At 46.2% G+C, this 25,689-nt stretch overlaps 1 protein-coding gene across 1 annotated transcript in view; it reads left to right on the top strand.

The window, feature by feature from the left end:
- The window catches only part of P3H1 (prolyl 3-hydroxylase 1), a 227,291-nt gene that overhangs the window by 22,530 nt on the left and 179,072 nt on the right, over window positions 1-25,689 (top strand). The gene's annotated exons all lie outside the window — the stretch shown is intronic.

Below are 25,689 nucleotides of genomic sequence, written 5' to 3'. Positions count from 1 at the left end.
TCTTCATGACTTGACTGCTAAACTGAGGTTAATTCACCAACAGGTTCACGAAGCATTGCCGACGCAGACGGAGGGTCCAGGCCACCAGCTCCAGCCCGGAGATTGGGTGGTGACGCGGAACTTTTCGCGCAAGACCAACTTGGACCCGAGGTTTACTGGACCCTACCAGGTCCTCCTTGCCACGAGAACTGCAGTTCGTCTGGAGGGGCGGAAGAATTGGGTGCACGCCACCCACACGAAGAAAATCGCTATCCCGTTGCCAGCAGACTCGTGGGTGAGGAAAGGCATTGCATCAACCGAAACCGAAGGATTGCCGGCGTTTGTACCTTTCAGCGACGCACAACCTGTCGGAGAATCCTCAGTGCAGCAGAAAGACACTGTTGAACATTTGTCAGCAAAAGACTCAAGACCAAAACATTCAGCTGATCAACAGGACACTGTCTCTTCAACGGATCCTTTGTTTGACGAACAGACACGTCCTGGGAAAACCCGATACTTTTTGCGATCCAGCACTAAGGACTAATAAAAGATCCTGTTCTGTCCCTTGATAATTGCATTATCCTGTTTTCCACGATCAGTTTGAACATTCGTACCATTGTAATTATTTTGTACATATTCATTGAGCTTCGTTCCTTACACTTTTTGCTTCCACAGCTGAGAGACATTGTTTTTGCATATACACTTGTGAAATAAAGGCCGTAGGGCCGCGCGCGTACTTCCTTCTGGTTAGTAGGTCTTGACGCTAGGTTAAAGACCGTCGGTTCCTGGGAACTCCTAGGGATTGACTATTGCTACACAGAACGAAGTGCGTCAAGAAACGTTGCGGACGGTCATAGGGAATGGCATTTTCGAAGCTGACGGATTTGGAAGGAGCTCAGGCTCATAGATTCAAGCTGCAGCAACTTAGTCGTACCAAATGTTTTATATTCCAAATATTCGTATTGTTTTTGACTGTTTCTGCATTATTGGCGGGTGGGGTGTATTATACGATGTTTTACTTCTTACCTACTGCTACACCTACTCCTACCCCTGACCCTAAACTTACCTCCACTGCTTCTCCTCATTCTTTCCATATCTTACCTGAACACGAGCAGGCTAGACGTGCAGAATTCCGCAACAATTCCTTTATTCAGCTCCTTCATCAGCATCAGTTAGTGGTTAACACTACTAATTGTTGGGTGTGTGGGTTGATGCCACATACTACGGATAAGGGAATTCCATATCTGGTGTTACCGTATAGTTCCCAAGGGTCTGCTCGAGCATTTCAGACAATGTTTCGAAGCGCACTGGGTTTCCACCCCATTCGAGAACCACGTTCCCCCTACTCTGGTCCTACCTCGTATCAAAAACCTTTGTCTATAGCAATAGAGGATTTAGATAGCGATATCTATGATCCCTCGCTTATTCCTGAAGAAGAGGTACAAGCCTATAGGGTCCTAAGTAGAGGCGAATATAGTGTGTTCACCAGTGAAAAGCAGCTTAAAAGCTCGCCCCCGATATGGGTCGTACCCCACATTGGTAATTTTTGTCTCATAGGTCGCGGCCGAAGATCGAAAGCCCGACTTGGAGAGAGTGCTTGCACTGAAAATTACATTCTGCCGATTGTCTCGTCCCCTGTGTTCCTGGCCGCCAAGGGTACATACTTTATCTGTCATGATCGTGCATATGCATGGTTGCCCTCTGACTTCATGGGCTCATGTTTCATCGCAAACTTGTTGCCTCCGACGTTTACTGTAGATGCAGATTATCACAAGACTAGAGTTGTGAGAGGCGTAATTAGCGAAGAGGATACTGCCGGTCAAGAGGCAGGAGACTTTTTCAAGGGTTTCCTCCCGTTTTGGGGACCTATGGTTAACAGTAGGAACCTGAGACAGTTGACTCGAGTGGTAGAATCAACCGCTAATATTACTGCCAGTGCCCTTGGTAATATCACCACTGAACTTCAGGCGGATAGGCTTATGGCGTTACAAAACCGTATGGTTTTAGACGTGATCTTAGCAGATCGAGGTGGGGTATGTAAGGTGATCCATTCGAGCTGCTGTATTTTCATTCCTGATAATGCTCCGACTGTCTATCAAGCCATCTCGAAGTTGCATAAAATCTCCGAATCCATACACGTGGATGTAGGGGATTGGACGCTACTTGGGTGGTTTTGGGGCCTGATGTCGACTTGGGGTTGGAAGATTCTGATGATCATCGGAGTCGTTGTGGTGTTCCTGTTCACGTGTTGCCTTTGTGTGCAGTGCGGTCCTGCCTTATGTGGCCTCTGTGCTACAACGTGTATAAGACAGCCACCTGTTACCAAGGGGACTCGGTCGGACAGAGCTATGCTACAGCAACATCTCGATGGTTTGATGAATATCGAATATGATTTCGACTAGTGCTTGCCTACATGAGGGCAAAAGGAGCGTCTGAGGTTCCGTGACAATTGTAAGTGGTGTTTTCGACTCGCACAAATATGGTCGAGTCTGGTATCTATGAACCGCAAATGACGAGTTTAGTAAGTGTGCGCAGTTTCGCTGTGCTAACTTAAACCGTTCGTTTGTTATGTGGGTTTTTCATCTGTACCCACGGGTTCCATCTTAGATACGGCATCCATTTTGTCTCTTGCCCTCAAGTAGCCAGCGAACGGACGCTGTCCGCTTCGCGACCCTGGGACTCCCAAGATATTTGCGGAAGACACATGTTCTTTGTAAGTGTCTTTATGACGAGGGGGATGATACTGTAAGGCAGATGGCCCCACTCGAGGCTCATCTTGCCGTGTTGGTTTATTGTCTCAGCCGTGCATCTCATTAGGCACGTCCCTTTGATGCCTGTATCTCGTGTTTCCCGATACCTCCCCTTTTACACCCTTTCCGATCTCCCCACTGTCTCCGTCTTCCTCGGCACCTGTTTTTGTTCCTATTTCGATCTGTTTTACTGCCGATTGGAATGCACTAATGTTGGGAAGATGGGTTTTTACAGTTGGGAACCGCCAAATGTTCTCGCACTTATGTTCCGGACCTTATGTGTATCAAAGTGACCAAAGCGACCCCTCTGGGGGATAATTATGGGAACCGGGTTGTAAACCTTTGTGTATCATGTTGTCCTATGGGTAAAATCTGTATAAAAGGAGCGATCCACAGAACCAATTTGAAGCAGTCTCCCCAAGTTGCACATGTTGTACTTGTCGTGACTTCTGTGTTCCCTGCAGTAAATAAACCTTGAATCTTTGACGCCGAAGGAAGTGTCCCGTGTCTCTGTCATTCGTACGCCGGAGCAGGTTACCCACGATGGTTTCAGGTGTTGTGCCCTGGCACCGCTGGGTCTTAAAGAACCCAGTCCTTCACCCTGCATGATCAGGACACACCTGCTGGCTACATAGTCCATTCTCCTGGGTGAAGCAGCCATATGCTATGTATAGAGGGGCATTATGCAACCGCGTGATGACCAACTCTAAAAAGGCTGAAACCAACCCTATCATGTTTGATGTCAAACATGTTGGAATAATACCTTCCACACCGGTAACCGGTGTGGGAGGTATGATTCCACCCCTCCGAAGTGGGAGGTATGATTCCACCCCTCAGAAGTGTCCTTCGTGGGGCTACTGGGGTTCCCGGTACCAGCTTTCCAGTCCCGGACAGCACAAAATGGTTGCTGTCGACCAGAGACACATTTCTGCCCTCCTGCTGCTGAGCGAAGCTCGAGCAGGGGAAGGCAGAACAATAGGCATCCTGTCACAGGGAGGTGTGACCACCTCCCAGACATGATTTACTGTATCTGAAAGGGTGGGTTCGCTTGCCAGTGACCGAAAGTCTGCATGATCGGCATATTTGGCGTCCCTGTGCATAGTCCAGTTCAAACCAGTCCTGGGAGCTGTTGGCTCCCGCTTTGGCACAACCCTCCCCTGGGAGGGTCTCCTGAATCTTTTCAACCCTCTCCAATGGGTACTTGGGGGCTTACCTGGCTTTTCGGAGCCTAAATTAATAGTGGACAAGATTCAGAACAGAAACCACTGCACTTCGCCTTATGGGCACTCTGGACTTCGTTTGGGCCTGACTTCGTCTCTCTCTGTCTGCTGCATCGTCTGTGCCTGTGCACCATACAGGGTCCGTGTAGTACCTATGGAGCATCTAAGACATCTGAAGAAAATCTCCCTTGGAGTAGAGAAGTCACTCCCCTGCATTTGCTGGCACCGCAATACTGCTGACTGGTCTGCTGATCCCAAGCTCCTACGGACTCCGAAGGGTCCAGCAACACAGGAGTTGGGTTCCTACGTCCCTCAAACTGCCATCTCACTCACTTTGAGGCCAGAATCCCTCATGGGGGCTGCAATACCCGGACCCCTGGCCAACGCATACTTTTGCAAGTGCATGTGCTTGTTGGCTATTCTGTGACAAGTGCATTGGGGTCCAAGTAGTCCCAACCTCTGGCAACTTCTCCTGCAAAAATCTTCAACCACCTCACACTGAGTGCTCCGTGGCCTGTTTTTTTTGTGTAGCTGCTCGAGGTCCTCTAGCGACTCCTGTGCCTCCGGCCTGTGGGTACAAGTGAGGGTCAACTGTGCTTAACCTTGGGCTCCCCTGATTGCTATGGGGCTGCCTGACTCCCCTGTCTGTGGTAAGTCTCCTGGACCTTGCTGGTCCAAACCGTTCAATCCCTTGACTTCCTGCGTGGGTTGCTTGTACTGAGGCTTGTTTGTGCTCCTGCCGAACACCGACCAAATAGCACTTGACATCCTTTGTGGGACAGCTCGTATCCAGCTTCTGGTGGCCCTCTACATTGCCTGGTCCCCACAGCTGCAGAGTCAAGGTCCTCGTCAATCATCCTGAAGCCTCCGACATCAGTGGGTATCCGTCTACCCAGCCCCTGGCCCCTCTGCTTTCAGGTACTCCTAGATAAGAATCCACATTTGGATCCCAACAGACACTTTTCTCCCTTCCAGCAGCGACACTTTCTCAAAGTCCTCCATTGTGTTTGCTGGCGGTTTCTGACACCACTTCACCCCTATGCACCCCGCTTACCTGAATAGGTAACTTGTGTGCTTCGGCATCCATGGGTGGGGTGACTCTCCAACATCCAGTCCTCCACGGGGTTTCTTCGAAGTCCACTTGCAAGAGTCCATAAACTTTAAAATTCCAACCGCGACTTTCACATAGGCTTGTACAGAGCATGCAGTCGTGTTCCCACACTGCACATGCTCTTCGTGCGGTCCTTATCGACTCACCTTGGGTGGTTCTTTGCGGTTCTAGCAATTCTGCATCCTCTCAACATTGTCCTGACTCCAGTCGTGGTTCTTATACCACTTTTTAGGTCTCACCTCTTATATATCCCGCAGGGATAAATAAGCAAGATTATAGTAAGCGGAAAAGAAAAGTCTACCTAGCCTGCGGATCGCGTACAGTTCATGTGAGCTATGTGCGTGCACAGAGCCAGCCACATCACACACCACCATTTGTCTGTGCCTCGGCATCAGACTTCAAAGGAATGTGCTCCTGCTCCCCCGCCCCCCCGCCACAGCAATGCCGAGAGCTTGGTTTTTTTTGCATCTATTTCGCGGGGAAGCCGTGTTTTGTTCGACGTTCTCTGCACCTTTCTTGTTTTTTTTTCTGGACGAAAGTGAAAGCCTACCGTGCTTGTTTTACAGTAGCCCTGCTCCTCAAATGCTGTTGCTGTGTTGCCATCTCTCTAGTGACACTCAACTTGAAAACACTCGACTTGCTAGCTGCAACGCTACATCCGCTATGCTTTCCCTCTAGACACGTTGATCCCTCGCAGACTGGGCTGACTCTGCCCCTCCTGATTCTGAAACTCACCAACGCAGTCACCACACAGTCTCTTCTCTCTGTCTTATGATGTCTGCCCTGCCACTATTTACTTCGGACCCTCACCCTCACACCTCCTCACCCTCACGCACTCTCACACCCTCTCACCCTCACTCACCCTCACACCCTCACTCACCCTCACACACCCTCACTCACCCCACACCCTCACAACCCTCTCACCCTCACCCCCTCACACCCCCACACACCCTCACCCTCCCTCACCCTCACACCCCCTCACCCTCACACACCTCCTCAACCCCCCTCACTCTCACTCCCATCGCCCTCACACCCCCTCATCCTCACCCTCACACACCCTCACCCTCACACACCCTCACCCTCACACACCCTCAATCACCCTCTCACCCACCCTCTCACCCTCACTTACCCCTCTCACCCTCACACACCCCTCTCACCCCCTCACATCCCCTCACCCTCTCACCCCCTCACATCCCCTCACCCTCACATCCCCTCACCCTCACATCCCCTCACCCTCACATCCCCTCACCCTCACATCCCCTCACCCTCCCTCACATCCTCACCCCCCCTCACCCTCACACCCCCTCACCCTCCCTCACCCTCACACCCCCCTCACCCTCACACCCCCTTCACCCTCACACCCCCCTCACCCTCACACCCCCCTCACCCTCACACCCCCTCACCCTCACACCCCCTCACCCTCACCCCCCTCACCCTCACTCACCCTCTCACCCACCCTCACCCACCCTCTCACCCTCACCCACCCTCTCACCCTCACCCATTCTCTCACCCTCACCCTCACCCACTCTTTCACCCTCACACACCCTCACCCTCACACACCCTCTCACCCACCCTCCCCCTCACACCCCCTCACACCCCCTCCCCCTCACACCTCCTCCCCCTCACACCCCCTCCCCCTCACACTCATTCACCCTCATACCCCACCTCACCCCTGAGGCCCTCACACACCCTCACCCTCACCCACCCCCCTCACCCCCCACCTTCACACCCCCTCACCCTCACACCCTCTCCCTCACACCCCTCACTCTCACACCCCCTCACCCTCACACACCCCCTCACACACCCCCTCACCCTCGCACACCCTCTCACCCTCACCCTCACATACCCTCACACACCCCCTCACCCTCCTCACCCTGACACCCCCTCACCCTTACAACCCCACACCCTCACCATCACAACCCCACACCCTCACCCTCACACACACTCCTCCTCACACCCCCTCTCCCTCACACCCCCACACCCTCCCTCACCTTCACACCCCCACACCCTCCCTCACCCTCACACCGCCTCCACCTCACTCCCCCCACACCCCCTCACTCACCCTCACACACCCTCACCCCCTCACCCCCTCTCACCCTCACCCCCTCTCACCCTCACCCCCTCTCACCCTCACCCCCTCTCACTCTCACACCCCCTCACCCTCACCCCCCCTCACCGCACACCCACTCACCCGCACTCACCCTCACTCACCCCCACTCACCCTCACACACACTCACCCGCACTCACCCGCACTCACCCCCACCCTCACACACACACACTCACCCTCACACTCACACACTCACACTCACACTCACTCACACTCACACTCACTCACACACTCTCACACCCTCACCAGCATAGCAAAACAAAACAAAGCATAGGATGGCAAAACAAAACATAGCATAACAAAACACAGCATTGCAAAGGACAACAAAGCATAGCATAACAAAACACAACAAAACCTAGCATAGCATAACAAAACATAGCATAACAAAACAAAGCATAGCATAACATAACAAAGCGTAGCATAGCATAACAAAACACAACAAAACATAGCAGAACAAAACATAGCATAACATACCATAACAAAACATAGCATAGCATAACATAACATAAAACAAAGCATCGCATAACAAAATATAGCATAAGAAAACATAGCAAAACACATCAAAACATAGCATAGCATAACAAAACACAACAAAACATAGAGTAGCATATCACAACACAACAAAGCATAGCATAACAAAACACAACATAGCATAGCATAACAAAACAAAGCTTAGCATAGCACAGCAAGCATAGCATAACAAAGCATAGCATAGCATAACAAAACATAGCATAACAAAGCATAGCATAGCAAAACAAAGCATAGCATAATAAAACACAACAAAACATAGCATAACATAACAAAACATAGCATAGCATAACAAAGCATAGCATAGCAAAACACAACAAAACATAGCATAGCATAAAAAAACAACAAAGCATAGCATAGCATAACAAAACACAACAAAACATAGCATAGCATAACAAAACACAACAGAGCATGGCATAACAAAACAAAGCATAGAATAGCAAAACTAAACATAGCATAACATAACTAAACATAGCATAGCATAACAAAACAAAGCATAGGATAGCAAAACATAGCATAGCATAACAAAACATAGCATAACATAACAAAACATAGCATAACAAAACACAACACATAGCATAACAAAACATAACAAAACACAACAAAACATAGCACAGCTTAAAAAAACACAACAAAACATAGCATAGCAAAACAAAACATATAATAGCATAGCAAAACATAGCATACCAAAATCAACAAAAGCTAGCATAGCATAACAAAACATAGCATACCAAACACAACAAAACATAGCATAGCATAACAAAACAAAACATAGCAAAACAAAGCATAGCATAATAAAACACAACATAGCATAGCATAGCAAAACATAGCATAGCAAAACATAGCATAGCATAACAAAACACAGCATAGCATAACATAACAAATCAAAGTATAGGATAGCAAAACATAGTATAGCATAACAAAACAAAACATAGATAGCAAAACATAGCATAGCATACAGCTTCACTCCGCACCACCACAATAACACTCAGGGGCACCACAACATCACTATGTGCTACCACAGCATCACTGAACGCCACAGCATCACTTGTTCGCCATCACAACATCACTCAGCGCCACCACAGCATCAATCTGTGCAACCATTCAACAACACCTGGTTCAAATATGTTCTCTCAATGTTTCAAGCTTTATTACAAATGTAACAAAAATATGTTAATATTTCACTTCTGTTCTTGGATTTCGTCACAATAAAATACACTGAACATAATCTTCAGAAAAGTTATTTACAAAACTTTAAGCTATTGCATTGTAAATTGCAATAACTTTTATTTAAGTATTAATTATTGAAAAAAAATTAAAAGCCATTGTTATTTGTAATATCAACACATGCAAGTCATGTAAATACAACACATATTGCATTACAAATGCTATAGGTGTCACATTTGCAAAAGTTATAACTATTGGCATTGTAAATGACAAAGCTATTAATTTAGCTATTTTCAAAAACAAAACCTAAATACTAATGTGTCATTTACAATACCAATAGCTCAAACTTTCCTAATGCGAGACCTATTGCATGCAAATGCTTGTTTAGTATATGATATTGTATATTATGCTTTTTCAAGTGGATAATGAACCTGGCTGCTTCATTTTAGAAGTATTAAACGTTGTGATCTGAGTGTGCTGGGAAGGTGAAGCATAGAACATTTCGATGTTTTGATCTGCGGGGAGCTGCTGCTCTGAGGTGGCTGGAGTTGGGGTAAAGGTGTAAGGAGGAGGAAGGTGAGTTTTCAGACTAAATTGAAAAACGGATTACAAAAACATAACGTGTTACTAAAGGTATTTGTTTTACCATGGTTTATTTAAAATCAGTAAGAATGTTAAGATTAAAAGATGACCGCACCATCACTGTATTAGCTCGAATGGTGTTTGCTTATTGGAATGGGAGTAGAGCCCAGTATAATAGGGTTTTCTTTCTCTCTGTCTAGGGCGAAAGTGCTTGTGTTCGTCCTGTATGGATCTTTTTGCATCAAATTGATCTTGAGGTTTGTTATTGCACTTGGTTCATGGTTAGCCCGAGTAAGCACTTCTTGGAAACCTGATTTGTAAGAGTGAAATCAGGAGACTGTTGGTTTTCAACCAGGATAAAAATAGCTTGACGAAAACAATCCCGTAATCCAGTGGATAGAAGGCAGATTGGATCTAGGGTGAAAGATCAAGGAGATGTCTAAATCAAGGAAAGCGCTGTCACAATTGTGTGATGGTAGCTTACTTTAACATTGCAGTGTGTAGCGACCTTGTTGATATCTGCACCAGATTAGAGATCATACGATGCAATTGTATAACCAAATGATTTGACCTCTTTAAAGTGTATCAAATGTCGATTAGAACAGTTTTAGAAAAGCTACACAAACTGAGCTTTGGGTAAAATCAAGTCGAATTGGAGTACTCTTGGATATCAGTTTTGTCATTGATGACATGGGTGTTTGAGAAAAGAAATAAGTAGATGATTACCGGCTGCTTATAATGGAGAAGGTTGTGGATTTGTGCATTTTGGTTTTAGTTAATGGTGCATTTTAAAGAGAAGGGACCTTCTACTGTCTGACATATTCTCATGGATGTAGAATAGTTACTTTACTCAACTAATTGATATTTTAAGCAGATAGTACCTGCCTCGACAGGTATTGTTTGATGTGAATTGTAGTGTGTTCTCAAGGCCACTCATAGCTCCTATTCAAAGAATAATGGTTCTGAGAAGATTCAAAGAATGGAAAGTCAATTTATAGATCACTGCACTACTCAAACGTGTACACAATAGGTCGGTCTGATACCCACTGGCAAAAAAGGACATGGATGTGCACAATTGAAAGAAACAGCAACCGACTGCTGCTCTAAGTTGGAATGTCGAATGTCCTTTTGGAATCTTTCAGAACCAAGTGATTTTATTGTATATTTAAATCTTTCTGGCGGTGAGCTGTAGTCTGTGTTTTGTTGAAAGACATATTCTGGACCAAATCAAGTACAACCGTTTTGTACCACCCCATTGCTTATCTCTCATTTCCTTGCTTCCTACTGGGTGGATTTCCTACTGCTTCTTGTGTTTATTCCTTCCCTGGATCAAAACTTCTTTACCATTCATTTGATTGGATGATTTGTATCCTTCCACTTCTCAAATTAAGGGACACTCTTTTTTTTCTTTTTCAGTCAGCAATCCACAAGAGTGCATTTATTTTCCTGTTCACTCCCTTGTGTTCTGCTTCTCCTTTCAGATACCCACCACCTGCATGCTGGGTTGATGCCAGCTCACCTGTTTCACCACCCTGCATTTTTGCATAGGTTTCCTCTTGCCTGCTCAAGCTCCTCCGTTGCTTCCCCTCCCATTGCTCTTCCCCTTCACTTCACAACCACCCACTTCCCTGCTTTCTCTGCTGCACTACCCCTGCCGTTTTTTCTTTTCAATTTTTGGAGGGTCCAGCAGCTGCCATTCCAGTTGATTCAGTTTTCAGAAAGCGTTTTCATCCATGTGCACATTTAAAAACTTTTACTGCTCCAAGAGGTGTCTGTTATCTTTGAAAGATAAAAAATAGAATGGCCACGCTATACCCTATTTGTGCCCTGTGTTGTGACACATGCACGTCCAAACGTCAGTATGCTGAACCATCACAGCATCATAATGCTTGCCCCTCAGTACACATCGTTGCACTACTTGTTTGCCAGTGCTACACAGCATTGGCAAAAAGTATTTATTTTTGCTGCTGCAGCATCGGCAAAAAGAATTTGCGAAGCTAAATTGTCGAAAAGGTATAACCTGTTGGTTTTGTGTGAAATTAAATAACTCCAGCGTCAAAGTAATCCTCAAGTTTGTTGCAGGAACAAGCAGCTCAGGCAGTCAGAATGCTAACCACCTTAACAACTTCCCACTGAAGAACAAACATTCCACAAGCACATACCATAACACAGGCCAAAGGAAGAACGCAGGAGATACCAAATACATGTTTCAATAAGTACAACTGGTAACTAGACCACATATTACACCCCCACAAAAACCTTAAGGAATAAGAAAAAGCTAAAAAAAATAAAATTCAGTTAAGATTAGTGATAACAATTCTGTTAAAATTCCAAATCCTACCATCCTCCAACTTTACAGCCCCATCAAAAACGTTGGTGACTCGATAAAGTACTAAAACGTGAAGAATTGCTTTATCCCTGAGGTAGTTGCACCGTTACCTTATCCCAAACCTTAACACCAAAAGATTTGACGGTTTTAAGGAGGTCATACAGTTTTTTTCCCTCATACTGCAGGTGAAGTTCTCTAGCCTTTCCCATCTCAACCATCTTGTGAACATTTGAGCCAGAAGTGTTGTACATGTTTACCCAGGGCAGAAACATCATAGTACATGACTTGCGTGTTTTAAGCAATTCAAATGGAGAAATGCACGTTGTAGAGTGAGGAGTAAACCTACATTTCACTACCCTATCCTTCCCCATTTTCATCCAATCAGGTTCTCCCAAGTTTTTCAATTTTAATAATAGTTTTAAGCGTTCTGTTGAATTGTTCCAATATCCCATTTGTTTCTGGGTGGTACAAGGCACACGTATTGTATGTAATCCCTCTCTCAATGAGAACTTTCTCCATCTTTAATGAAGTAAACTGCACTCCATTGTCTGTCAGGACACATTGGTGCCTTCCTTTCCAAGAGAATACCTCAGCCAAAAACTTGATCACTCAAGATATCTTGCACCACACTGACCTCCAACACCTTTAAAAGCATGTTCATTAGTACCAACAAATACTTATACATACCAACAAAGTTCAAAGGTCCTTCAATATCCAACGCTAATTTCTCTCACACACCTGCAGGAATCTCATGACAAATGAAAGGAGATGATCAGATTTTCTGTATCTTGTCACTCATCCTGCACTCATATCAATGTCTTACAATCCTCTCCACCTGGTCCATACCAGGCCACAAGTTATTTGCTCTTAATTGTTCCTTAATCTTGCATATGCCCTGATGACCTTTGTTACAAGCTGCACCATCTGACTTCTCACACCACACGTTGGAACGAACCTTACACCTCTGACTGCTAGCTTGTTGCTAACAGACCCTCATCCTAAACCATCAATAAACTCATGAAATCAGTTCCGCTACCTGGAACCTCACTACCATCCTCAATGGCTTCCCTGACCTTTTAAGAGAATTTCATCCATTTCAATTGCACTCCGCCATCCAGAAATACAAACACCAGAACCCTCCCACATCCTGACCTCATCTTCTTTTCGCCATCTACTTTAAGAATCCATGACCAACATTGATAAACAATCTGCTGGCCTATTGGCAATATCAGGAATGTAGAACGCATAAAAATGATACTTCTGCAATGCAACCAATCATTGATATTTGCAAGAAGAAACATTATTCAACCCTTTCATGCCAAAAATCTCTTGAAAAGACTTGTAAAATGTATGTAAATGTATGTGTCTTGTAAAGCGGACTGCTGCCCTGAGGCGTTGTGGCGCTGTAGACCGCTGGGGAACCCGTCCTGGCTATCCCTGTGAGATGGTCCCTACTGGGTATCTCCAAGGTGAAAACAGGCATCCCCGGCGAATGTGGGGGGCCGTTGTAGAGATAAGGCAAGCTAATGCCCAGAGTTGCCAAGTGTAATCCCTGGTTAGAGTATGCACAGAGGCGAGAATTATCGAGTCCGCTGACCCTGGTCCACGACTCTGCCGCGTCGGGAGTTGAACCCTGGTCCCGGGCCGTTCTCTGCTTCCGGGTCTGCCGCCTCTAACCAGTGAGCCACACCACTCCACTTGTGATCAGTTTAAACTACAAACTTCACACCCCATATTATTTTTTGAATTTCCTTACTGGCCAGTACTCTGCCAACGCCTCCTTCACTATGGTGGAGTACCGAACCACTGCTCCTTTCAGAGATCTTGAGGCGAGCGCAATCGTAACTTCACTGTGGCTGGTGCAGGTCTTACTCAAATCCTTGAGGGGTCCTCACAGAAAGCCGGTCATCTTCTGGATGGCATTTTCACAGATAATCCACAGCTCCACTGGGCATCCTCACTCTCTCTGACCTGGTCAGACCACAAGGCTATCCTGTTTGATACAAATGGGTTACCCGAGTGTTTGAAATGGGGTAGCATGGTGCAGAGTGGGCGGGCCAAACTCCTGAGGACGTGTGTGAAGCATCCACGCAGTACATACAGACGACACATCAAGCACACTACAAAAGGAGACCACAGCGGTTTAGGTGAAAAGAATAACTTTTGTATTGTATAAAACATACACAGGTAATCACAATTGTCACTATACTGCGCCAACTGGCGCCCGGGCAATATATACAAGGGGGGATTATTTACAGGGCAGGGCCAATCGGGCCGCTGCCAGAACCATTGGGAAAGGATCATGGATAAATGAAAAAGATAAGTCCATCAGTTGCAATGCTGTAATAGAAAAACATAAAGCATTATCATTTGGCATCAACATTAACATCAGGCAGGGACACCTGCCATAAAGCCTCTTAGCAAGTCATACTCCCCCCTAGGGATAAAAGCATTCTCATCCAGCATGGACCTGTGGGCATCAACATTAGCCTAAACCCATTTAACATGGGGCATGAAACCTCTGAAGCCTTAGGCCTAAGTACCGCGGGGTAGGCCTGGTGGCACCTAGAACATCAGTAGACATAAATCATGAAGCCTTGACATAAATGATATTGAGGCCCAAGAGCATCAGGCCTAACCTAGAGCAGCCTACTAGGCCTTGCAAAAACATAAGCAACATTAACAGTGGGCATCACCCTTAGGGGAAAATATTGGGCACATTTAGTACAGGGCCCCGTCCCAATAGGTATAAATCACATTCAACATGGGGCCTTGAACATCTGCGCATGAAGTGCCAACTAGATTCATGTGGGGCCTCAACATAAATACCTGGGGCATATACCTCCCTATACCTCATGGGTGTAAGGCAGTGGAACATAGAGGCATGCAGACATTAGACCAAATTCAGGGGCATAAAGCATGCAGACTAATTCGTCCTGACCCGGGGCCTAATCACAGTAGCAGGGCATAACCGGTGAACCTAGGGTAGCCTCCTGAGACTAAAAGCATGGCCACCACTTCTAAACACAACCGGCATCATGCATGGCATTAGGCTAGACATCACCTTCTTAGCAGAAAGGCCTAGGGCAGGGGTAGACGTCCTCCCACAATCACAGGGCCTACATAACGTCTGGCAGGGTCCACAAACTCTTGAGCAGGCTTTACTTCATACATTAACCTGTGGGCTTCAGGGCTTCATTATCAGCGTACGTGTGCAGCTATGTCAGGCCCCAAAGAAGAAAAACAAACACTTGCGGTGCGGTAGGGGAGCCCTCCTTCCCGGGCCCTGCTCGGCGGGTCCCTGGTGCCCCTGAATCAGCACCTGCGTCGCCCCTCAGAGGCCCAACTCACCGGGTCCCTGTCTCGGGGGTCCTCCGCTTCCAGGGGGAGGGTGTTGCTTGCAGTTCCGGCCTCTGGGGTAATGCGGGAGCCCGCAGCTCCTCGGTGGTCTCCCTGGTTTATTGCAGGTTCGGGCCGTTTAGGGGGGGCTTTCCCTCTCCTGGGAGCCCCCTCACGATGCTCCAAGCTGGGCCCGGGCCTTTCGATACCTTCCCAGGCCCGGGGTCTGTCTCGGGCAGCGCCACCTCCTAGCACTACACAGCAGCCAATTCTTGTGGGACAGCGCAGGCAGCAGGATCCCACAGTGCAGCGCTTGCGAGGGCTCAGTCCCACCAGGGCTTTGGAGACGACAGGTAGCGCTCCTCACCTCCTTCTGGGCGCACTTAAATATGCTCCTTGGCAGTTGGGTAAAGCGCTCTTTTTCTCCAGGCGCTTTTAGGTGTAGCGCTCGCGTAGCGCAAGGTCCCACCAGCCTCAGGGACCTAGGATGGCGCTCCTTCTTCAGGGGCCAGATAGTAGAGCAGCAGGCACTACTGGGCAAGGTCAGCAGTCAGTGGGTACTCATCAAGACAGGGCGGTAGGCTTTGACCATCCTCCACTATAGCGTGGCACTCCTCCTGTACAGCAGCCTATACTCATGCCGTGGGGCTTCCACTAGCCCTGTGGACAGCAGAGGGGTTTTAGTTGGGTGCAGGGTCCAGCACACAGGCCCAAGTGGCGGTACCCCCTGGCAGCAGGTCCCCTCACGTTCATGTCCCTGCTCTGACTGAGCACATGGTAGCACAGCCCCCGTACTTATACACCTCTCACCCCACCTACCAGGCCGTGCCAGAAGCTTCTAGAAGCCTCTGGGGAACTGGTTCCTACTGGCTCAGGGGGAGGAGTAGAGCACTCTGGGTGCCAGGCTTTCCCTCCAAAAGCTGGGACGGCTGGGAACTGAACATCTTGACCGCTAACCCCCTGCAGTCAGGTGACACCACACACAGCCATGGCATCCATTTTAAGAGCGACATTTCACCAGGGTGCATTTTTACAATGGGGCAATTATTGGTGCGCACACATTGCATCACATTTCACATGACATCTCACTCCACACATGGCCTATACATTTCTTTACCAGGGGGGGTGAAAAGCGAACATTTTTGGGAAAATGGGCCAAGTCCAACACCGAGGTAGAAATAATCCGCCCGCAAATGGGGAGTATTACGCGTCCATGAAGTGCTATTGATGCATGTCAGCTCAATGCCTCCATTGTCCAATCAACTCCATTGGTCTCTCCTCATTTGGGCACAGCCATTCGTAATTATCGTCAATGGCTTGACTTGCCGCTAATCCAGTTAGCTCCATCGAAAAATCTCTTAGCCATAAGATTAAGGCCTTCCGAACACTTCCTATGATATTAGATGGAAAAAACAGGAATGTAGGAGATCAGAACATAAATGGAAATCTCAGCATAAATCACTAGCTAAACAAATATATTTAACCAACTTTCATACTTATAAAAAGATGATTTTAATGGTGAAAAATAACTATTTTGTGGCAAAAATAGAAGAAGTAATCAACTCCTCCAAGGAACTATTTGCAACAGTCAAAACTTCCTGACCCTAAGAACCCAAATATTAATCAGCAATTCTGCAATAAGCTAGCACTTGATTTTCAGGATAAAGTTAAGTCTGTCTATGATTCCTTTCTAAACTTGAGCCAAACTGTTGACTTAACTACTAGATCTCCGAAAGGCACACACAACATCAGTGCTTTATCCCATTTTGGATCTCTGATGGGTGATGAGACGCAAAGAATACTGATGTAGATCAAATCAGGTTCCCCACTGGACCCATGCCCGGCCAGAACAATTCATTTGGCCCCTGAGGTGATTGCCACACACCTCCCAGCCATATTCAACAATCTTTTCGAAGCAGGTTTTTTTCCAAAAGGTTGGAAGGTAGGGTCTATTCTGCCACTACTAAAAAAGACTAACTTCGACACAGGTGACCCCAACAACTATCCACCAATAACTTGATTACCCTCTCCTGCTAAACTGGTTGAGAAAATTGTCAATAAGGAAATGACCATCTTTATAGAAAAAAACAAGAGTTTGGATTCTGCACAGTTCGGTTTTTGAAGTAACCCTAGTACCGAACTGGCGCAGCCACAGAAGAAGTTAGGCAAATGATAGACAGTGGGGGCAATACAGCCTTGATCCTTCTGGATCTTTCCACCGCCTTTGATATGGTCAACCATGCTCTTCTTATTGATCGCCTTAAATTAATTGGGATCAAGGATATCTCACTCAAGTTCATGGCTTCTTTTTTGGCTGACCGCATTCAAATGGCCTTTCTAGGTGATCTCACCTCACCAGCCTTTTCATTGCCCTGTGGAGTCCCTCAGGGCTCATCTTTGAGCCCCACTCTGATCAATCTTTATGATACCCCACTTTCAGCTTTAATTAAATCATTTGGCTTCTCCTTGGTTTCATATGCAGATGACACTCAGATCATTGTATCCGTCACCAACAATCCTGGATCCACAGCAGCCCAGGTTGACCACTGTATGCTTCATATCGGCAACCAGAGGAGCAGCAGCTGCTTGAATTTAAACCCCTCAAAAACTGAGGTCCTGCTTTTTGGCAACAACCCTTCTTTCTAGTCAAACAACTGGTGGCCCAGGAACTGGGAAGTTTGCCTACCCGCAGGGATAAAGCAAAAAACCTTGGGGTGATTATTGATACTCCGTTATCTTTTGAAGGACAAATAAAGCACATCACGTCTTCGTGTTTCCTCATTCTGAAAACCTTAAAGAGAGTACTACCTTTCATTCCACCAAGCTTGCAAAAGAGGGTAGTCACAACTCTTATCTCTTCCAAAGTAGATTATGGCAATGCACTTTTTATCAGCATTCCAAAACGTTTTCTACATAAGTTACAAACGCTACAGAATGCCGTAGTTGGGCTACTGCTTGGTATGCCAAAACCTAAATCTGCCTCTCAAGCACTCATTCAACTACACTGGCTCCTCATTGATAAACGTATACAGTTTAAGGCACTCTGCATCACCTTCAGGGCAAAACATGCTGTTGGCCCAGACTACTTTATACAGCATTTTCAATGATACATCCCAGCGCGCTCACTGCGTTCATTCACTAGTGGAAACCTGGTAATCCCCAGATTTAAGAAAGCTAACTGGGGTGGGAGAGGCTTCATTTTATGCACATCAAGACTGTGGAATTTGTTGTAATGTGCTTATTACTAATGCGGTCTCCCCACTGTGGTTCTCTGCCTTTCTTCTCAGCCTGTGATGAGGTCACATGGAATGTTGGGTTGGTTTGTATGTAGGAGAGAATCAGTTGGTGTGAAGGGCTGAGCAGAGAGAAGCCTGCTCCTGGTGGGTCATTACCATGGATCTGAACATCTTCCTGTAACTGAGAACCTGTAAGATTACCACAAGAATACATCTACTACTTGTACTACAAGACATGACTGCACATCATTCTTCGTTTTAACAGAATTCACTTCCGGCAGAACTCAAAATGAAGACACATTTACTAGAGTTCATGAAAAATCTAAATACATATCTCTTTTCCAAATAATTCTGCCATCTTCTGGATCTTCCTAGACTGTCAGGTACTTGTAGAAAACTCGGCAAAACCCAAACAAACGTGTATGTTGTCTTTCTTAGAGGGATGTGGCAAATCTGCAATGGTTCTGACAAGATCAGTCCTGGATGTAATACTATCAGCTATGATAGCATGCCCCAAGTAAGTTATTTCAGGTTCACAAAACTTGCATTTGTTGAAAGTAATAACTTTAAGATTTAGAATACGTAATACCTCCCATACCATGTCTAGATGACACTCAAAGGAATCAGAGACTATCAACACGTCGTCCTGAAAAAACGTCACTCCAGGAATTGTACCTAATGCATCTGTCATGATCTTTTGGAAAACAGACGTCACCGAACAGAGACCGACGGCATCCTGCTAAAACGGAAAACGTTGATTTGTTTTAAGGCATTCTGTAGTCTCAATGATGTGCTGTTTAATTGCTTTGATGAGTCAAACAATGGTTCATGTCAGCAATTGTCACTTATATAGCACACAATCTGCCCTTGGTATATAATTGCAGCCCCTTTCCAGAGTCCAGAGTATGACACTTCATCATTTTCTTTACTAACTTAGTTGTGTGGAGGTATGTCTGCATGGTATGTATGTCCCGTCGAAAGGGCTGCACACTACTGCACATGGACACAATAGAGAATGATTTAACGTTCTGCAAAGGTATTGTTGTAATCTACACTTGGTACGCCCCGTTGCAACAGGTATTCTGCCTTTCTTCCATCATATAAACTCTGGAGATAGTTCAAGAAGCATGCAAGGTTATCTAGGGCGACAGCCTGGCTGTGGCTCAATTAGAACAAGTTAGAGTTTGTGATCTTGTGTGTCATTATTACTTAACTCAGCCATACCTTTTTGATCTCTGTGGATGAGTACAACTCATATCTCTACAGGTAACATGAGTTTCTTACTCAAACTGTGCTTGGAGATTTTTCTCTGCATGGTATATGGGTATGTAATCCTTCCTTGAGTGACCGTCTGAGTGACCGTCTTTGCACATGAAACTGGTATTCAGATTTCTTTTTGACCTAACTAGCATGATAATCATGCGTGTCCACTGATCCATGGCCTCCCAATGGTAAAGCCAAGTTCCAAAACCTATTCTGGGATTTGGAGGTGCCCACCAAACATGTCCTCTTTAATGACTTGGGTCTACTGTCCATGTCCCGGGCTGACGTAAAGCAGTGGTGGCAACATCCTGATTTTTAGGTCGAGAATGGCCAGTGCATGTGCTGTGAGCCATGCTGTTTTGGTCTATGGAATAGAAGCCCTGCCCACTCTCTGCCCAATGCTGGCTTCTAATTCGTTAATAGGCTTGTTAGTCCCTCATTAGTGCCGCCTTGTCTTCATTCGTAGCCTCCCATGAGGACTGATCCTTTTTGTTCAGTTGTTACACAGTGAGTCTTATTTAGCCTATAAGCTCTATTTTCCATAAATAGTTTCTCCTACTGCAGGCATGACATGCTTTCCTGCAACATTCAGCGCGGCATGCGCACATTCACTTTCTAAGCAGCTCAGGGCAAGGGTAGCCGCTTCTTTGAATAGGTTTTGCATTTACAAGAGTTTGAGCTATTGTACATGGCAATACCTTTTATTTATGTGTTAATTATTGAAACATATAAAGAAAAGGCATTGTCATTTACAATGCCAATAGCTTAAATTCTCGCAAATGCTAGACCTATTGCATTGCAAATGCTTGTTTCCATTCTAGGAGAGATTGCGATCTTCCAATCCCACTCAAGTACAGGTTGGCTTGGGTGTAACACCCAAACCCTTGTTCTGACATTCCTTGTTTGTGCATGTGTGCACGCATCATGGTTGTGTGGCATGTGTATGATACCAGAACTCTTTGTGTGGCAAGAGTCTTGAGTGCAGGGACAAGCAGGATCCATTTTCGTTGGTCTCTGGTTTTAGAATGGCATAAGACTGAGGATGAATACAGCCTCCCAAGACAGTGAAAGCGTATTAACTGCATTCCTGAAGCTAGAGGGTGGAGATCCAGACACTAATGTGAGGGAGGATGACTATAGTGCTACCCTTGGAAATTCTATGAGAATCTTTTACTATAGGATTGCCAATTACATTTTTCAGAGCTCTGCCATTTGGTGGATGATATGGGAGAACATGAGTCAGTAGATTCTGTTGTTAAAGGTGAGGAGATTTCTAGGCAAGACCTGTCCTTTTGCCTTTACCTTATTGCTTCTTTACAAACGCCGAGGACAGCAGGTGCAGAGTCTGCACACTTATTTGTGCCCAAGTTTTAGCTACTCCTACTTATAGCCACCACTACCCACAGTGAAAGCCATCTACATGCACAATTAAGTCTCGTGGCGATTACCGCGCGAAAGCGCGGTCTCGCAAGAGACCTTTAGTCACCGGCTCAGCTTCCCAGGAGACAAGAGATGGCCACGCGCATCTTCAAGAAATGGATCGGAGCGGGCCGCGCGCGCGTGTGCACATCTCCTGTCTCCTGGGAAGCTCCAACACACACAGCCACACCTCCCCCTGCTTTTGCACACGCATGCGCGCACACACACGAGCACACACACGAGCACACACACGGACACACACACGAGCGCACATACATGCACGCACACATAGAGACACCCTCCCTGCCGCCGCACACATACACACACACGCGCGCACACACACACACACACGCGCACCGAGACCCCCCCCCCCCCCCCCCCCGCCATCCCCCCTCCCCCTCCCCCTGCAGGACCCGACCAATGCATTTACCCATCTCAGACGATTGAGCGGTGTTTTGTTAGAAGTCCTTGGTGCTTGCTTGTGACGTCATCCCGTCAACCTCCTCACCCTGCCCCCAAGCTTTCTAATTAGTTAAATGTGCACCAATCGTCAAGTGCAACGTCACAGATCACCCGGAAGCTGGGAGTGCGTGCAGACAGGTAATTAAATACACTGGAGATGCAGACTGGGGCATGGTTTTCTATACGTCTCGTTCGGTGGGCACCGTCCACTGGGGTGTCCTACCTCTACGGCTCTTGTTCTACTTGCGAAGATGCTTGCTCCCTCTGAGAGGAATTAGAGGACAGTTCTTTCAGTGATGATGCAGCCTCACAATGGGTGCCTCTGATCAGCTAGGCGCATTATCTTCAATAGACATTTATCCAAGTAATTTCGACTGTGCTCGCCTGGAAGTGTGAATATTCATCTACGGATCCTGGGTAACTTTGTATAAAGTGACATCACAGTAGTCCAGCTGTATCGTGTATATGTGCCGATGTCTGCTTGTACCGTGCGGTACTTTTGGATACTCGTGTTACTGCTGCCTAGAAATGTGCCAGCATGTACTTGTTAAACACACGCACCTGTACATACTACTATACTGTGCCTGTACCACCACCTGTCCCCTATAGATGTGCTAGTGTACACGTGTTAAATAGAGGATGAGAGTGTAATATAACACTCGAGCCACCAGGTCACTATGGATGTACATGTATATATTTTGAAAAGCACGTTATCTCTGAATAGTATAATAACACGCTTGTATGACCTACTACCTATACATCTGCTAATGTATATTTTTAAAATACGAGCACTTGTAGATATCATGAATGACCCACTTGTGCCACCAGGTCCATATAGCTGTGCATGCATTCACTTGTTAAATAAATGGACCCTAAACATAGTGTACTATAACACGTATTTCACCTAGGCTTGGGCATGCGCGAACCGCTAGCGATAGCAAGATCACACTTTAATCCAGGTGGCCCAGCTAGACATACACAGACATACTTATACGCTGCGTTACAAACGCCCACAAGTGGGGCGTAGCCTTCATTTTTAAAATCTAGTGTCATATTCATATACTTAAATAGCGGCCGTGCGTCGCGGGCCGCTCCCGTTTTCAATATTTCTCTGATCTACTCCGAGCGGTACCCTTTGTCCTTGTTTTAAAAAATAATGGTGGTTCTGCCACGATACTGTACTTGCGAGCCCTGGGAGCAACCAATGTAACCAAAGGCACACGTGCAACGTGCAGCAGCTTCCTCCTTTTTCCTGTGCCAAAAGTCAGCTGGGTCTCTCCTTCCATGGCACGGGGCTGCGGTAATTTGGTTTGGGCAGTTGGCTGTTTCTCAAAGTGGCAGAGGAGGTCCCAGGCTCTGGCGTTTGATCACTAGAAGCAGCATAGCCCTTCACGCAGAGCTCCATATGCCTGCCTTTCCCTTTATCTCCTTCCAAGTCCCGCTGCTCTCCCTGGCACTGGCCTCCAAGCTTAAAATCCCAAGGGACTGCTGCTGCTCTACGGCTGGGGTACACCAATCAGCTTCACCCTTGAGGCCAAGGAGGGCTGCTGCCAATGGTGAGTGTAAAGCGAAAGCCTCAGATATTTAAATAAGCTTGCATAATTCATGTTTTTGTATTTTGTCCCTAAGGAAACTGTACCGGTTAACGGGTAACAAGAAATATCATACAGTGGCGTCACATTGTTACATTTATTAATATTTCAATTCAAAGTTGAGTTTAATGGGTCAAAAACAGTTGTTTTAATATGACCCGCAAGTGAAGTGCCCAATCCATACTAAGAGTTGATATGTATTGATAGGCAGACGACGGGAGTGCGTTGCTTAGAAGGGGCCATCGAAAAAGAGCCTAGGAAATATGCGTTTCATCAATTGCTGAGAAAGAAACATCTGGGGTCTTAGGCGAAGATGAGAGACAGTCAGCCTAACAGAACATATTACACCACAGCAATCTGTAGAGAGACAGCCTACAAGCAGCATGGCTTCTGTTGAATCAGTTAGGATCTGTTTGAACAGGTGGTTGGCTAAACATCAGGAGTTTGTTTTCAGCCCTAACATTAGTGGGATATTAGTTCCAGAGATGTGGGGTGCTTCGCCTGAAGAATCACCCTGTGGGAAGAAGTCAGTTTCTGCTTGGTTCAGCGCCAAAACAGTTGTGCTTCAGCAGGATCGATTTTATAATTAGGTAAAAAGGCCTTTTACTTTTTGAGGCACAACACATGCACATTTTAATTGTATCCGTGTCTCAGAGGAGGTACAGTCATCTTAGTGTTGTCGGTGTAACAAATAGACTACCAATTTGCCTCTCTATTAGTCGTAGATTACTTGCACGTGTGCCAGTGATTCACAGAAGACTTCATAACAGATAATTTACAGCAGTCAAAAAGAGAGAGCCTCCTGCTCGATTCTTTGGAGCTAGCAAGACTAAACAAAACTTAATGTTGTCACCTCCAACACACAACCGCCGGGCCATTTAAACACTTTTTAAAGAACCATTGCCAGCATCTGTCCAGCAGCCCAAATGCCCTGCGTTTTTTATCCCTCCGTACACCTAGCACTCCATCTGTACACTCAGCAGTCCCTAAAATACAAAGAAATAAAAGAAACAATGCTGCACTTACCGTGTTTCTGGGCACCTGTGTTTAGCAGATAGCGGTAGTGCAGCATTAATAGATACTGTTGTTTGCTCAGGATCACACAGTTTGCTCAACTTGTTTAATATTCAAAGCTGCATAAAAAAGCTTTCTAGATCTGGGCAGGCATGGCCGTAAGCCTCGCCGAGTGTATCCTTAGTAGTCCAACCTCTTGAGCACGTGGTCGCAAGCATACAAAAATGCTCAAGACTGGAAGAGCGCAGCGTTTACTGATATTACACAAAACCGCTTAGATTCTTGAATGAATGGATTTATAATTCATATCGGGCTCGAATGCCCAAGGGCGTCTAGGCGCTAACCAGCGGATTACACTGATGAACACCAGAGACTGCACCCAGGATGATAAACTGCATTGCTAAACACTAATAAGGCCCTAAAGGCCACTGTACTGTAAAGAAAAGCACATAGATAAGATAGTGTCTTTTACAATGTCAATAGCTCTAACTCTTGCAAATGCGAGACCTATTGCATTGCAAATGCTTGTCTTTTATAAGATAAGGACTGCGCTAGACAGTGAATTATTGTGTCTGCTGGTTGATTGTTGAGTTCTGAGTTTTTGTTCCGCTCACTACCTCCCAGAGAAACCTTTGACTGCTTGCTGTCCCTACCCTGAGAGACACATGCAGAAGGAGGGGGGGTAACTTGGTTCAGGTTGTAGAGCCCTAGCAGAACAGACTCTAGTACACCAATGGATAATGAACCCAGGCTCTATTCTTGCGAGCAGTAGCCTCTGTCTACCCCATGGCCTTCAAACGGGGTGTGAATTCTAGCTCTTTGATTTGGCAATTGTAATGCTTCTTGGTTCAGTTCTGTACATGTTTTAAGGAAGGTTCTACCTGTGCTTCTCTTTAACACAAGCAACACTCTGGCAGTGCATCATTGGGTCTTGATTAGGGCACTGTATATTTTATTGTGTTTGTTTGTCTTTTTAGTAGGGCTTGGAAATGTGTCTTCTGTAGTGTTTGCAGCTGATGCATGATGCCTCCACCATATAGATTCAATCCTGAACTATTCTTCCTCTCTCCTTCAGCTTTTGAGTGGCTGCAGAACCATAATTAGTGCACTTCACATTGTTCCTGTGGCTCATAGTTATTACACCCACTTTTCTTCTATCTAAAAGTCTTATGTGCTAAGTTGATGAATCTGAGATGTCTGGGGAGTTGATTCCAAGCCCTAGTCTCCCGGACAGAAAGAGATTTGCCGCCTTTAGTCTTGCACCTAAAGGTTGGGGATTTAAGCAGATTGGCTGAGGAAGATCTGATAGTTCTGGCGGTAGTGTAGTAAGTAAATGTGGAAGCTAGATATTTCAGACCTTACACTTAAAAGGCTCGGGCAGATCCTTTTTGTATCTTGGACCTAAGACCTATAATTAACTTCCACTGTCACTAAGGGCCAATCTGGACTTTTCAATTTTTAGAAAGTACTTAAAAACATTTCTGTTTGATATCTGAGGATGCTCTCTGCATTTTGGTCTACTGTGTAGAGAAACTGTTATGTAGCGCCGGGACACAACTTGGAGTAGCCGTGCTCTTTACAAATGATGTTT

The sequence above is a fragment of the Lissotriton vulgaris genome, chromosome 5, assembly GCF_964263255.1.
Source record: "Lissotriton vulgaris chromosome 5, aLisVul1.2, whole genome shotgun sequence".
Taxonomy (NCBI): domain Eukaryota; kingdom Metazoa; phylum Chordata; class Amphibia; order Caudata; family Salamandridae; genus Lissotriton; species Lissotriton vulgaris.
This window is presented reverse-complemented; position numbering and strand designations above follow the sequence as displayed.